The 12434-nt window shown below is 53.9% G+C and overlaps 1 protein-coding gene across 16 annotated transcripts in view; it reads right to left on the bottom strand.

The window, feature by feature from the left end:
* Positions 1-12434, bottom strand: part of NCOR2 (nuclear receptor corepressor 2) — a 232987-nt gene that overhangs the window by 178021 nt on the left and 42532 nt on the right. Inside the window, exon 1 of one of the 16 annotated variants that reach the window (XM_055404709.2) lies at positions 4636-5079. The exons of the other annotated variants lie outside the window; for them this stretch is intronic. The gene's annotated coding sequence lies outside the window, so the exon portion shown is untranslated. Of the gene's footprint in view, positions 1-4635; positions 5080-12434 lie in introns of those variants that run through there. 16 annotated transcript variants of the gene reach the window in all.

Here is a 12434-nt window from a genome sequence, read left to right as displayed (position 1 = left end):
ACAGAACCAGGTCCACGGTTTGTGGGGAACACCGAATCAGGCACATAGTTTTCTAAGTGAAAGTCACTCAGTTGTGTCTGTCTCTTTCCAACCCCATGGACTATACAGTCCATGGAATTCTCCAGGCCAGAATACTGGAGTGGGTAGCCTATCCCTTCTCCAGTGGATCTTCCCAACCCAGGAATCGAACCAGGGTCTCCTGCACTGCAGGCAGATTCTTTACCAACTGAGCTAACAGGGAAGCCTATAGTGAAGTTGCTCAGTCATGTCTGACTCTTTGTGACCCCGTGGACTGTAGCCCGCCAGGCTCCTCCGTCCACAGGATTTCCCAGGCAAGAATACTGGAATGGGTTGCCATTTCCTTCTCCAGGGGATCTTCCCAACCCAAGGATCGAACCTGGGTCTTCTTAATGCCTGACCTACCAGGGAAGTTTTCTAAAATCGCTTACTATGTGCCCAGCGCCGGTGACACAGTGATGACCGAGATGAACAAAATCCCACATGGAGAGGCTGGGGGGACATGGCATACAGTAAATTGCACATGATGAGAGCGGCAAGCTAACAGAAGTGATGATGGAGAGGTGGAGGCCTGTCTCAGGATGTGACATTTGAGCAGAGGCTCAGTGAGGGGAGGGTGTGAAGATCTCAGAGAAGGGCATCCCAGGAAGAGCACAGCAGGTAGAAAGGTCCCAAGGCGGAATCCTGATTGGAATTTCTGAGAAACAGCCAAGAGCCTCCTGCAGTTGGAACGTCCCTAAGCCCCCACCCAACTCCCTGACCCTCCCGGCTCTGTCCGGCAAAGCCAGAACCCGAGACCCTGAGATGTGATCAATGTCCCCTCCCTCGAGACGCAAGCCTGCATCACTCCATCATGATCGTCATCATCACTCCCTCTCAGCAGCTCAGACCCCGACCCCGCGCACCGCAGGCACCCCACCTGTCCCAGTCTGGGATGCTCTGAAATTCTCCCGTATCCTAAGGCACAAAACCTGCCCTGCCTGGACCTCTTGAGATGCCCAAGGGCCCATGCTCACTTACTAACCAGCTGTACGGGGCACAACCTTCAGATGACCTTTCCCAGGAGCCCTGGAGAAATGCCTACCCGCAGATCAGCTTTCTCACGCTAAGTGCCAACAAAGGTAACCCCGCTCACTCTAGGGTGGGCTTTGTGTGTGTGTGTGTGTGTGTGTGTGTGTGTGTGCACATTTAGTTGTGTCCAACTCTTTTGTGACCCCACAGACTGTAGCCCGCCAGGCTTCCCTGTCCATGAAATTCCCAGTCAAGACTACTGTGAGTTGTCATTTCCTCCTCCGGGGGATCTTCCCGACCCAGGGATCAAACCCACATCTCCTGCACTGGCAGGCAGGTCTTTTACCACTGGTGCCACCCGGAAAGGGTAAGCGAGTTATACCCCAAAGGCTTTCTCACCACTGCGAGGCAGGAAGGAGCCTAAGGGAAACCAGTAGCTGCCACAGGGAACAGCAGAAGGTAAAGGCTGCACCCAGCAGACAGAGAGAGGGGGTCAAAGTGCTCGGAGAGGAGGCCGAGGTCAGGAGTGAGCCCACAGACAGAACTGAGACCCAGCCCCACCTTGGGGTTGTAAAGAGAGGCCTCAGAGGACGCGGCTGAGAGGTGCGAGTTCTGGGTGGGCCCCGGAAGTGAGCAAAGGGGCCCAGAGTCCAGGCTTCCTAGTTTTCACAGGTCATGAGCCCAGCCCCTTGTCCGGCTGACAAGTGAGGAGAGGAGGAGGGGACCGAGGCTCAGAGAGGGCAAGCAATCTCCCCAGGGTCACCCAGCGGAAAGAAACTCCACACACAGGCTCTGCCTTGGGGTTTGAATCCTAGCTCCAGTCCTTACTAACTGTGTGCCCTTGCGGGGGGTGGGGGGGGCACACAGCCAAGCCTCAGTTTCCTCCTCTTAGAAGTGGGGATCATGCAGCACCCTCCCTTCCTGCGGCTGATTCGGGTATGCAATTAGACAGCACAAGGCAAACCGCAGCCATCCCATTGGGGTAATAAGAGTACCAGTGACAACACCCCTCACCCCCCAACACGTGCCAGCAGCTTCCTAAGCACTTAGCATGAACCAGCGCATCTAATCTTCATGCGAACCTGACGAGGTACCCGACACTACCCGCCTTTCACAAATGAGGGGATTGAGGCAGCTGGGTTAAGCCACCTTGTGTAATTCACACGGCTACCAAGGGGCACAAGCGGATCAAACCCAGGACAGCCAGTACTCTGAGTCTGTGCTCTTTCCTTTTAAGATCACTGTGAAGAGCCGACTCATTAGAAAACATCCTGATGCTGGGAAAGATAGAAGGCAAGAGGAGAAGGGGGCGGCAGAAGATGAGATAGTTAGATAGCATCACCGACTTGATGGACATGAGTTTGAGCAAACTCCCAGAGATAGTGAAGGACAGAAGAGCTTGGTATGCTGCAGACCATGGGGTCACCAACAGTCAGACAGGACTTAGCGACTAAACAAGATTCATGTGCAGCTGTAAGAAACAATATAGCTGGATCGCGTGGACCCTTTAGCCAGCTCCTCCTAATGGCATCAACCTTATAATACCTGCAACCTGGAAACTGATTCAACTAATCTTATTCAGATCTCAGGGGGTTACATGCATTCGTGTGTGTGTGTGTGTGTGTGTAGATTTATGCACTTTTATCTCAATGTAGATTCCTGTGGCCATGGCTATTGATGCAAGACAGTTCTACCACAAGGGTCTCTTGTGTGACCGTTGGTCTGAACCACCAAACGTGACTGTCTTTCTCAGTGGATAGGGGATCGAGTCACTGAGACCTTCAGGGCAGGACAGGGCAGGGACAGCACAGCTCTGTGGCTGACCCATGTGACTACCAAGGGCTTACGGGCAGTAAGGGGACATTCATGGGGTCCTCTGCTGCACCAGCCTTTCCTGAGGTCCCCAGGAGAGGCCTGAGGACAACTGGACAGTGGGCAGCTGGCGAGGGCAGCCTGGACATCCAGGGAAGTCCCTGCTGGCTCCCGCTGGCCCCAGAGGAGAAGGCCTGAGCCAGCCACCGGCCCAGCATCCGGTGTCACTTACAAACACAGGACAGTTGCCACCTCGGGAGGAGAGCCAGCCGTGTGTGCCCAGCCCCCAGGCCACACCAATCGCTGTTGGGGTGCCTGGCCCAGTCTTGGTGGGGGATGGGCAGAAACAGGCATACCTGGGGTGTGGAGGGTACCCAGGGACCCCAGCCCAGGTCCAAATGCAGACTGAGCCTGAGGCTGGGGAGTGACCCTTCTCAACTCACTGGGGTTTCACGTCTATACAATGGGAGGGCTCTCAATAGGGAAAAGACAAACCAATGGAGGCCAAGATGCATTAATAACTAACTTAAATGCAACCTTGTGGTCTACACTTACAGAATCTCTCCACATCAGCCCACTCGAGGCCCCTGCAGGTGTGTCTCTCTTTTCCCCAAAGTACCTCTGTGGGCAGCTCTCCCTGGATGGAGAGGAGAACCGAGGCTCCGTGAGGTTCCACGACCTGCCCAAGATCACCCTGTCCCTGAGAGGTGGGGCAGGAACCATTCATTAGCTCCCTTAAAGCCATTCAACAACTTAGGGATGGAGACAGATGCAGTGTCCACTTGCAGATAGGAAAACTGAGGCTCAGAGCTGTGAAGTGACTGGTCCAAGATCACACAGCTGGGATACGAACCCAGGCAGTCTGGCAACAGAGCAAAGCAGGTACCTCATCCTCAAGCCCCCATCATGGTCCCATTTGACAGGCAAAGAAACTGAGGCTTACACTGGGAGGCCCAGCATAAAAAGGGAGGAGCCAGGATTCAAACCCAGGTCTGCGGCCACTGAGCCCCGCCGTCTGGAAACTCAGCCCTCCCTGGCCTGTGCTCACACGCCCCATGAGATGGCCCACTGCATCCCAACAGCCCCGGCGCACCCAGACCTCAGGACAAATCGCTCCCTCATCCCCTTCACTTGCAACTGAAGGCTCCTTGTGAGCTCAGGAAGCCCTTCCAACTTTCCAGTGTTTATCCCGGCTCCTCTCTGCCAGGTCCCTGGGCAAGCCTGGGCCGGTGGCGCTGATTTCAAACCAGACACAGGCACCCAGCCAAGCGCCACCGCGGTGGGAGCCGGGCGCCAGGGCAGCCAAGGCACTGCCTGCACCTGGCCCCCTCCCCTGCTCCACGGCCACTGAGGCGCCCGGCCCCAAATCCCCAGGCCCCCAGCCCACCCCCGGGGCCAACACCAATGAATGGATGCCAGATCCCTGGCCTTGCCTGCTTCCCTGCAGGGACCAGGTACAGGGGCTCCAGAAAGCAGCACCACCACCCCCCACCCCACATATTCACTCCAGGGGGCAGCCTGTCCTTCTGGGGCACCTGCCCACCCAGCACCCATTCTGGGGCTTCAGCCACCCTGATAAGGCATTGGGGGCCACTACCTCCTGGCCATCGCCAGCCTCCCCAGACAGACCCAGGGAGCCAGAATGGGAAACCATCAGCCCCCATACAGGGTCCCCATCCCACGCGTCCTCCCACGCTCTGTGGCCCCCAATCTCTCTGTCCACGCTTCCTCGGCTGGGTGACTGGGCCACGCCACATCTCCCTGCCCACCACCGAGCCCAGAAACTTCTCTTACCCGAGCACATGACCTGCCTCTCGCTCACGTCAGCTCCAAACACAACTTGAAGTAACTCTCCCACAAAAACAAAAAAAAAAAGAAAAGAAAAAGAAAGAAGGTGCCAGCAAGTGGGTCAGCGGAGTCCACACACACAGACTGGGCCGTTGGCTTCCAGAGGACACACGGTGTCCAACCTCAAACCCATCCTTCCTCCGGGGCTGACCCGGGAAGAGGGGCGACCCAACCAAGCAGCCACGCTTGCCTTCCCGCGAGACTGCAGGCTCCCACCCCAGCTCGGGGACGTGTTGGGAGGCCTGCTGCCGACCCGGCCCCCCAGGCTCCCGGCCCGATGCCTCCCTTAGATGGGGCGAGCAGAGGGCCACCACCCCAGAGACAACCCACAGGGCCACCCGACCCACAGCAGGGAGAAAACGCGGTGTTGGGCCGCAGGATCCCTGCTTGCCTCCTGCCACTCCGGGCCTATAAACACAGGGAATTACATAAGTCCACTCCTCTTGTTGGGAAGCCAAAAGTGCGAGCTTTCTCTCCCAGCCTTGGCAGTAAGTAATAATTCCTCATCGCCATGGTAACCCTGGCGGGCTTCCAGCCGACACTCGGGAGCTGAAACACGGGGAGGCCTTTTTATAGCTCGGTAGAAAAACCTCCTCACTGTTCACTGCTCCCAGGCGAAAGCGAGCTCCCCGCCGGCGTCTCCTTCTCAACCCAATCTCCCCCGCCGAGCTGGACCATCCACCCAGAGGGCAGCATGGCTGCCCCGACCCAGACGCAGCATGAACCAACGTCTCTACTCCCATCCCTTCTTGGCCCTCCGGTCTCCAGGGTGACATGGCCACTGGGCAGGCTCTGCCTTTAAAATACTTCTGTCCTTGTCATCCCAGGAAAAGCAAACATGACCCCTTCACATTGGCATTATGAGCCAGGGTCATCACAGCTGACAGGCCCAGAGAGTTAAAAAAGATACAGTCACACACACACACCGGACACACACACTCACAGGCACACATGCACACTGGCCAAAATGGGTGACTTGGTGGTCAGCCAGGGGTCTGGATCTTGGCTGCAGCTAGCTGTGTGACTCAGAGACAAGTCTGAGCTTCTCTGGGTGTCAATTTCTCCTCTGCAGCCGGGCAGGCTCCGCGCGGCTTCCCCGGTGCCCCGAGCAACAGCGACGAGGTGTCAGGAGAAGATCCAGAGGGATTTCTAGATTCGCTCCCCTGCCCCCAGCAGCCAGGAGTCAGGCCCAACACTGTTTGCCCGAGATGGCATCCTGAGTGATGCGAAGGGCTCCCTCGGGATACAGATGAGGGGAAAGGCGGCGGAGGTAGGAGGCGCAGCAAGGACAAAGGTCTGGCGGCCGGATCGACTTGGGTACGTCGCAAAAGCAGAGGAAATTGATGTGTCCAAGTTCAGTGGGGATGCGGCGACGGCATTAGAAGTCAAGGTCAGCGAGTGGTGGGAGAGGAGTAGGGGAGGGAGAGCATGAGAATTCAGGGCAAATCACCTAACTCCCTGGACTGCAGACACCCCAGAAAGTAATAATGATGATGAGGGGACTTCCCTGGTGGTCCAATGGCTAAGACTCTGCGCTCCCAATGCAGGGGGCTCGGGTTTGATCCCTGATCAAGGAACTAGAGCCACATGCTGCAACTAAAAAAAAAAAAAAAAAGATCCTGCCAACTAAGACTAGTCGCAGTCAAAACAAAACAAAAAAATTTAAATAATGATGACGATAGTAATAGTAACTCATCCTGGGTCCCAAGCACTTTGTAAGCACTTTACCAGTTAACCCATCTGTCCTCAGGACAGGACAACATAAGGCAGGGGCACCCAATATACAAAGAAGGAAACGGGCCCAGAGAGGTTAACTGGCTTGCCCAAGGTCACACAGCTGGGAAGTGGCTGAACTGAGGTTTGAACGGTACAAATCTGGCTTGCATCCACCAGCGGAGAGCCAGAGGGTTTGCAGCAGATCAGATTTGCATTTGACAAAGGTTCGTGGCCACTGAACTGGCTGAAGGGCCAAAACAGCCACTAGGAGACGCCCTGAAGAGGCCCACCGGAAGGCCACGTGTGTGCCAACTCTCATCAGCTCATCCGTCAGCCTCTCCCAAGAAAACACTCCGGAGGATTATGGGAGAATTCTGTAGATCTGCTTCCTTTTATTGGTGGGGAAACCAAGGCACAGAAAGACGTGAGCGATCGAATGCTGCATTTTTAAACCAAAGATCCCGCCCATCCACTCTCACCCTGACCATCAGAGGATCTCAAGAGCGAGCCAAACTAGCCCCGCCAAAACATAGGCAGGCGGTGGAGCCCGAAGCAGCCAGGTCAAAAAGCATGGGTTCCTTTTGTTCTTTTCTGTTTGTTTTGGATACAGACCTGCCCCCCAGACATTTTCAGCGCTGGCCCTGGAATCAAGAATAACACCCCAAACCCCCACCAGAGGGATTTATACTTCGGGCAGGTTCAAAGCTGGGCCAGGTCATTCGATGGTCACTTCTTATTTCTGCCCTACAAGAAGCCAGGGAACGAAATGGTTTGCTGAGTGACTCTGTGAAGATGGGAAATCATCACAGACCAGAAACAGCCCCAGGCAGCCCCCTCGAGATAGAGCCAGCCACCAAAACTAAGCTCAAGTTCAGAATACGTTAGTGCGTGGCCGTCTGCTTAGCAAACGAAGTCCTCATTCCCCAAGATTCTGATGGCGAGCATCCCCCGGTGTCCTAAAAAACCAAGATTCACCAGTATGTACTTCCAGGAACCTGTCTCTGGGCAGTGCTTTGGACGATGGGAAAGATCAGTGACATTACAGAACACACGGTGATGGGGACCACAGAAGCAGGAGGGGTACCTAGGCCGAGTGGCCCTGGGCAAGATCTCAGCCTCTGCAGACATCAGTCTGCTCAGCTGTGAAATGGGGGCACACCTGCCTGCTGCCTCTGTTAGGGTCAGCAGAAACTACATCTGTTTTGCGAGGAGCCTCAGGAGACCAGAGGGGACCCACAGTCATGGCTCCCATTCAGCCTCCAGCCCCGAGTGGAAGGGATCCTTGCTCACTCCCTCCCTTTGTGGCTGCTTCCTGGTCTAGCCAGGTTCTAAGATAAGATTGGGAGCAGAGTGGGGGCTGGGGGAAGAGAAAAACGAGTTAGAAACATCTGGCTGGGACTTCCCTGGGGGCGCAGTGGATGAGAATCTGCCTGCCAGTGTTGGGGACACAGGTTCAGTCCCTGGTCTGGGAGGATCCCACGTGCCGAGACGCAACTAGGCCTGTGCGCCACAACTACTGAAGTCTGCATACCCTACAGCCCATGCTCTGCAGCAAGAGAAGCCACCATGATGAGAAGCCCACGCACCGCAACTACAGAGTAGCCCCTGCTTGCCGCAGCTAGAGAAAGCTGGCACACAGCAATGAAGACTCAGCGCAGCCAAAAACAAACAAATGAAACAGAAAAAAAAGAAACATCTGGCTGTTTTTACCTTTCCTGAAGCCCAGCGCTCCCAGATTTGGGCAGGTGACTACTGATAAACTACTCAGAAGGTGACTTTGTGGATGTCCATCCATACAATGTGATATTCTTCAGCCAGAGAAAGGAATGAAACACTGATTCATGCAACCACGTGGACGAACCTCGAAAACATCACGCCCAGGGCCAGAAGTCAGACATGAAAGGTCACATTTGTATGATCCCATTTACAGGAAATGCCCAGAGCAGGCAAATCCAAAGAGACAGAAAGCCAACTGGTGGCTGCCAGGATTTGCGAGGAAGAAGGCTAAGAGTGCCTGCTGATGGGTTCAGAGGCTCCTTACAGGGTGGTGCAGCTGTTTTAGAATTAGAAGTTATTGGTTGTACAACATTGTTTACATACTAAACACCAATGAGTCATGCACTTTTTTTTGGCTGTACCACACGGTATGTAGGATCTTAACTCCTCGACCAAGGATCGAACCGGTGTTCCCTGCAGTGGAAACCCAGACTCAACCACTGGACCGCCAGGGAAGTTTCTGAACTGTGCACTTTCAAATGGTAAATTTTACATGATGTGAATTTCATCTAAATTCAAAATAAATAAAAAGGTGGTTTGGTTGAACAGACTCCATTCCAATCCAGTTTACTGACCTTCTGAAAGCTGTGCCCACCTCTAAGAGTCCGTGACCCCAGGCCTGGAGACACCAGACATTTAGGGAGCCCCGGTGATATGCACCAGGCACGAAGAATACAGCAGGAACAAGAAAAGGATCCCTGCCCCCGTGGGGGTGACTTGGGAAAAGGTGAGGAAGTCAGCAACAGAAAAGATATGGTGACATCAAGGAACGGCAGCAGCTATGAACGGGTGGTTTCTGGGGAGGTGACAGTTCAACAGTGGCCTGGATGGAGTAAGAGAGAGAGATGTGGAAACTTCTCAGGGAACAGTGTCCCAAGCCGACCAAACAGCCAGGGCAGAGGCCCTGAGGCTGCTGTCCTTGGGGAGCAGCCAGGAGCCCACAAAGCATGGCAGGGGAGGTGGGCCTGGAGGGATCATGTAGGGCTTTGCAGTCCCCAAACGGATCTCTAAGTGTGATTTAAATAAAATTCAGGCAGATGAATGGATAAAGAAGTTGCAGCACATATGTAATGGAATATTACTCAGCCATCAAAAGGAATGAAACAGGGTCATTTTCAGCGATATGACCTGTCATACAGGCGATATGATGCCTGTCATACAGAATGAAGTCAGAAAGAGGAAAAACGAACATTGTATATTAATGCATATACATGGAAGTCTAGAAAAATGGCACTGATGAACCTATTTGCAGGGCAGGAATGGAGACGCAGACGTGGAGAACAGACAGTGAGGTGGCTGCAGGCAGGTGAGGGGAGGATGAACTGAGAGAGCACTGAAATATATACATTCCCGCCTACAGTAGATGCGCGAGCATTTTAAAGAGAATATCCCGTCCCCCAAGGGCTCCCCACCCAGGCTGAGTCAGACGAGAACAGACCCCAGAGAACCCAGACACCCTTCCCTGAAAGAGGGATCCATGAGCCACTCATAGGCAGCTGGCAGGAAGGGGGCCTCCCCGAGGGGGAGACTTCCCCAGACCAAATGCACTGTACTTCATCACTTCTTCCAGGCACAAAAGCATCACATTAAACCCTTGGCTGTGCTGGCTAAAGGCAGTGAACTGGTCCCTAGGGCTGGTTTCCTATGTGCTGCTTTTATTTTAAAAAGGGGCTGCCCCCACTGGCAACAGCTGTGAACTGGCCTTGGGCAGGGCTAATTGCTACACGTCAAAGTGCAGAGCCATCCTGCAGCCAAGGGCACAGAGCAACTGGCAAGGATCGCTGGGGAAGGGGGACTCACACCCAGGAGCAGAGGATGAAGGTGTCCAGGAAAGCTCTTGGCCACCACCAGCCCCAGATGGCCAGGACTCAACCCAAGAAGGACACATTATAGCAGCCCAGGGACACACACCCTTGCAACGTGCCAGGCACTGGGAAGAACAGGCTTCCCACATGTTCCTTGATGCCTCACAACAACCCAAAAGGATATCGTCATTCTCATTTTACAGATGGGGAAACCAAGGAACAGGGAGGTGAAGTGACTTGTCCGAGGGCATACAGCTAGGAGTGGCAAAGTCAGGATTTGAATGCCCCAATCACTAACCACTGGGCTAGATCGTCTCTCAGACCAGGTTGAACTCCTCTGGAGAGCTCTGAGATAAATTCTGCAGCCTCAGGCCTCCACTAATGGAGATTTCTGGAGGCCTAAAACGTGACTTCCCAAGTCTTAGGACCTTCTGTGACATTCCATGGATCAGTCTGCCTAGATCATGGAGGGCAAAATATGTTGAAATGAAAGTCACGGCTAAAAACAGAGGCCACAGAAGGATGACGGGCAGCTGTGGCCAACAGGGAAGCTCTTTCTGGCACACACACTGTTTTGTTTTGTTTTTAAATTAGGGCATTGCTTATAAAATCCAGATTTCCAGCTTCTCTCGGAAAAAAATCAGAATATCCAGTAGGTTGGTTAGCCACAATCCCCACCCCTCCCATTTGCCTCATTCCTTTCCTTGACTGCATCTGAGTTGGGGACACTCCTTCCCCTTACCTTGGCCACCTCCACCCAACAGTATAAATAGCTGAACAAACAATGAAGGCCTCATTCAGTAAGGAAATGGCAAAGAGCAAGGGGGGCTGTTCTTGGGACTTCAGGTGACTCTTCCTTCTCCTGGTTTGCTGTGCTGGTGGCATGAACTTGCCTGAGAACAAAGCCCACACAGAAGGAATCAGAAATGACACAAAGCCAGCTCTCCAAAGTGTGGTCTGAGCCCCTGGATCCAGCCATGCCTGAACTTGCCCTACCCTGGACACTCTGCCATCAGAAGCACCCATCAACTCCTCCTTGTGGCCTAAACCAGCCTAAATGTGTCTCGACCACAACTCAGGAGACCTAACGAATCACCCTCATTTCTCGCCTCCATTGACACTTGTCCACAGAAGTCTGTCCTGACCCAGAGGCAAATTAGAAACTTGTTACACTCCAGTAATGGTCTGAACTCTGTCCGTGTGACCCTTGATGTCACTTGTTTAACTGACCCTTTCCCTCTGGATGTTAAACTCCTCAAAGGCACGAATGATGCCTGACTTTTTCCATCATTCTGACTCCGGAACATTCCATGTGCCCAGTAAATATAAATTAACCAGCTAGCAAAAGAAGAAAAGAAGGAAACCAAAGCCATGGATTTCTGCCTTAGATGCGATAAAGGGCCTAACCCCTGAGGCCTACAGAACAGTCTCAGATCCAGAGAACTAACCTGGTGCCTCTGACTCTGTTTCAGCCAGGTAGGCCTCCTCAGCATTCCTGGGACATCATGACCCCAGGGCCTTTGCATAAGCCGATCTCCCTACCCAACTGGCTCATCCCTTTTCCTTGCACAGGTCTGGTTCCTTCTCTTGGTCCAGGTCCCAGTTCAACTGCCACCTCCCTGGAGACTACCTGTGATTCCTTGACCTAAGAAAAGTAGCCCCCCACCCCTACCCCACCCCAAAGCAGAATTGCTCCACCCTGTTATTCACAGCCAGCATTTCCCTGCCTTATAAGAGCATGTGTGTTTACTACACTGTCCATCTCCCCATCAGCCCATAGGATCCACAAGGCAAGGGCCTGGCGTCTTGTTGGCTGAGTATCACAACCCACCCCCTCTCCCAAGAGGCCATGGGGACACCAGGCTGTCTGCAAGGAGGCAGGAAGCAGACCCCCTCATGTCCTGGCCAGCCCTGCCCAGCCCAGAGCAGCTGCTGCATGCCTGAGGGCCCTACGTTACATATGGAGCCTGGCCCACCACCGGTCCGGCTCTGCCAAGAGATTCAGTCTGGCTCCAGGCTCAGGGAGGGCTGCAGGTGGTGCCTGCACAGTCCCCGCAATTAACAGCAGGTGCCATGGAGTCAAGCTTCCTGGGTTCAAATCCTAGCTCTGACAGTTGCTAGCTGTGTGACCTCAGTCACATCACTTAACCTCTCTGTGCCTACAGTGTCCTTCCACATTAAACAGGGCTGGTAATGCTAGCCCTTATCTTATACGGCAGCCTTTGGGAGAACATGAGTGGGTGTATATGGCATGATTTAGAATACATCCTGGCATAAAATATATGGGCAGGACTCAAATACAGGCTTGTTCCAGCTCTTCCAGGCAGCCTCCCCAGATTGCTCCAACCCTCAGGAACGACACACACAATTCCTCATGTGAGTCTGTCCTTAATTCCCCTTTCCATCCCAGGCTACAGAGAGGGACAGGAGAGCCCCCAAACCCCACCA

Source organism: Moschus berezovskii, chromosome 19 (genome assembly GCF_049115385.1).
Source record: "Moschus berezovskii isolate FMDL1 chromosome 19, NW_MosBer_1.0, whole genome shotgun sequence".
In the NCBI taxonomy this organism is placed as follows: domain Eukaryota; kingdom Metazoa; phylum Chordata; class Mammalia; order Artiodactyla; family Moschidae; genus Moschus; species Moschus berezovskii.
The sequence above is the reverse complement of the archived record's forward strand: the minus strand, read 5'-3'. Positions and strand labels throughout refer to the sequence as shown.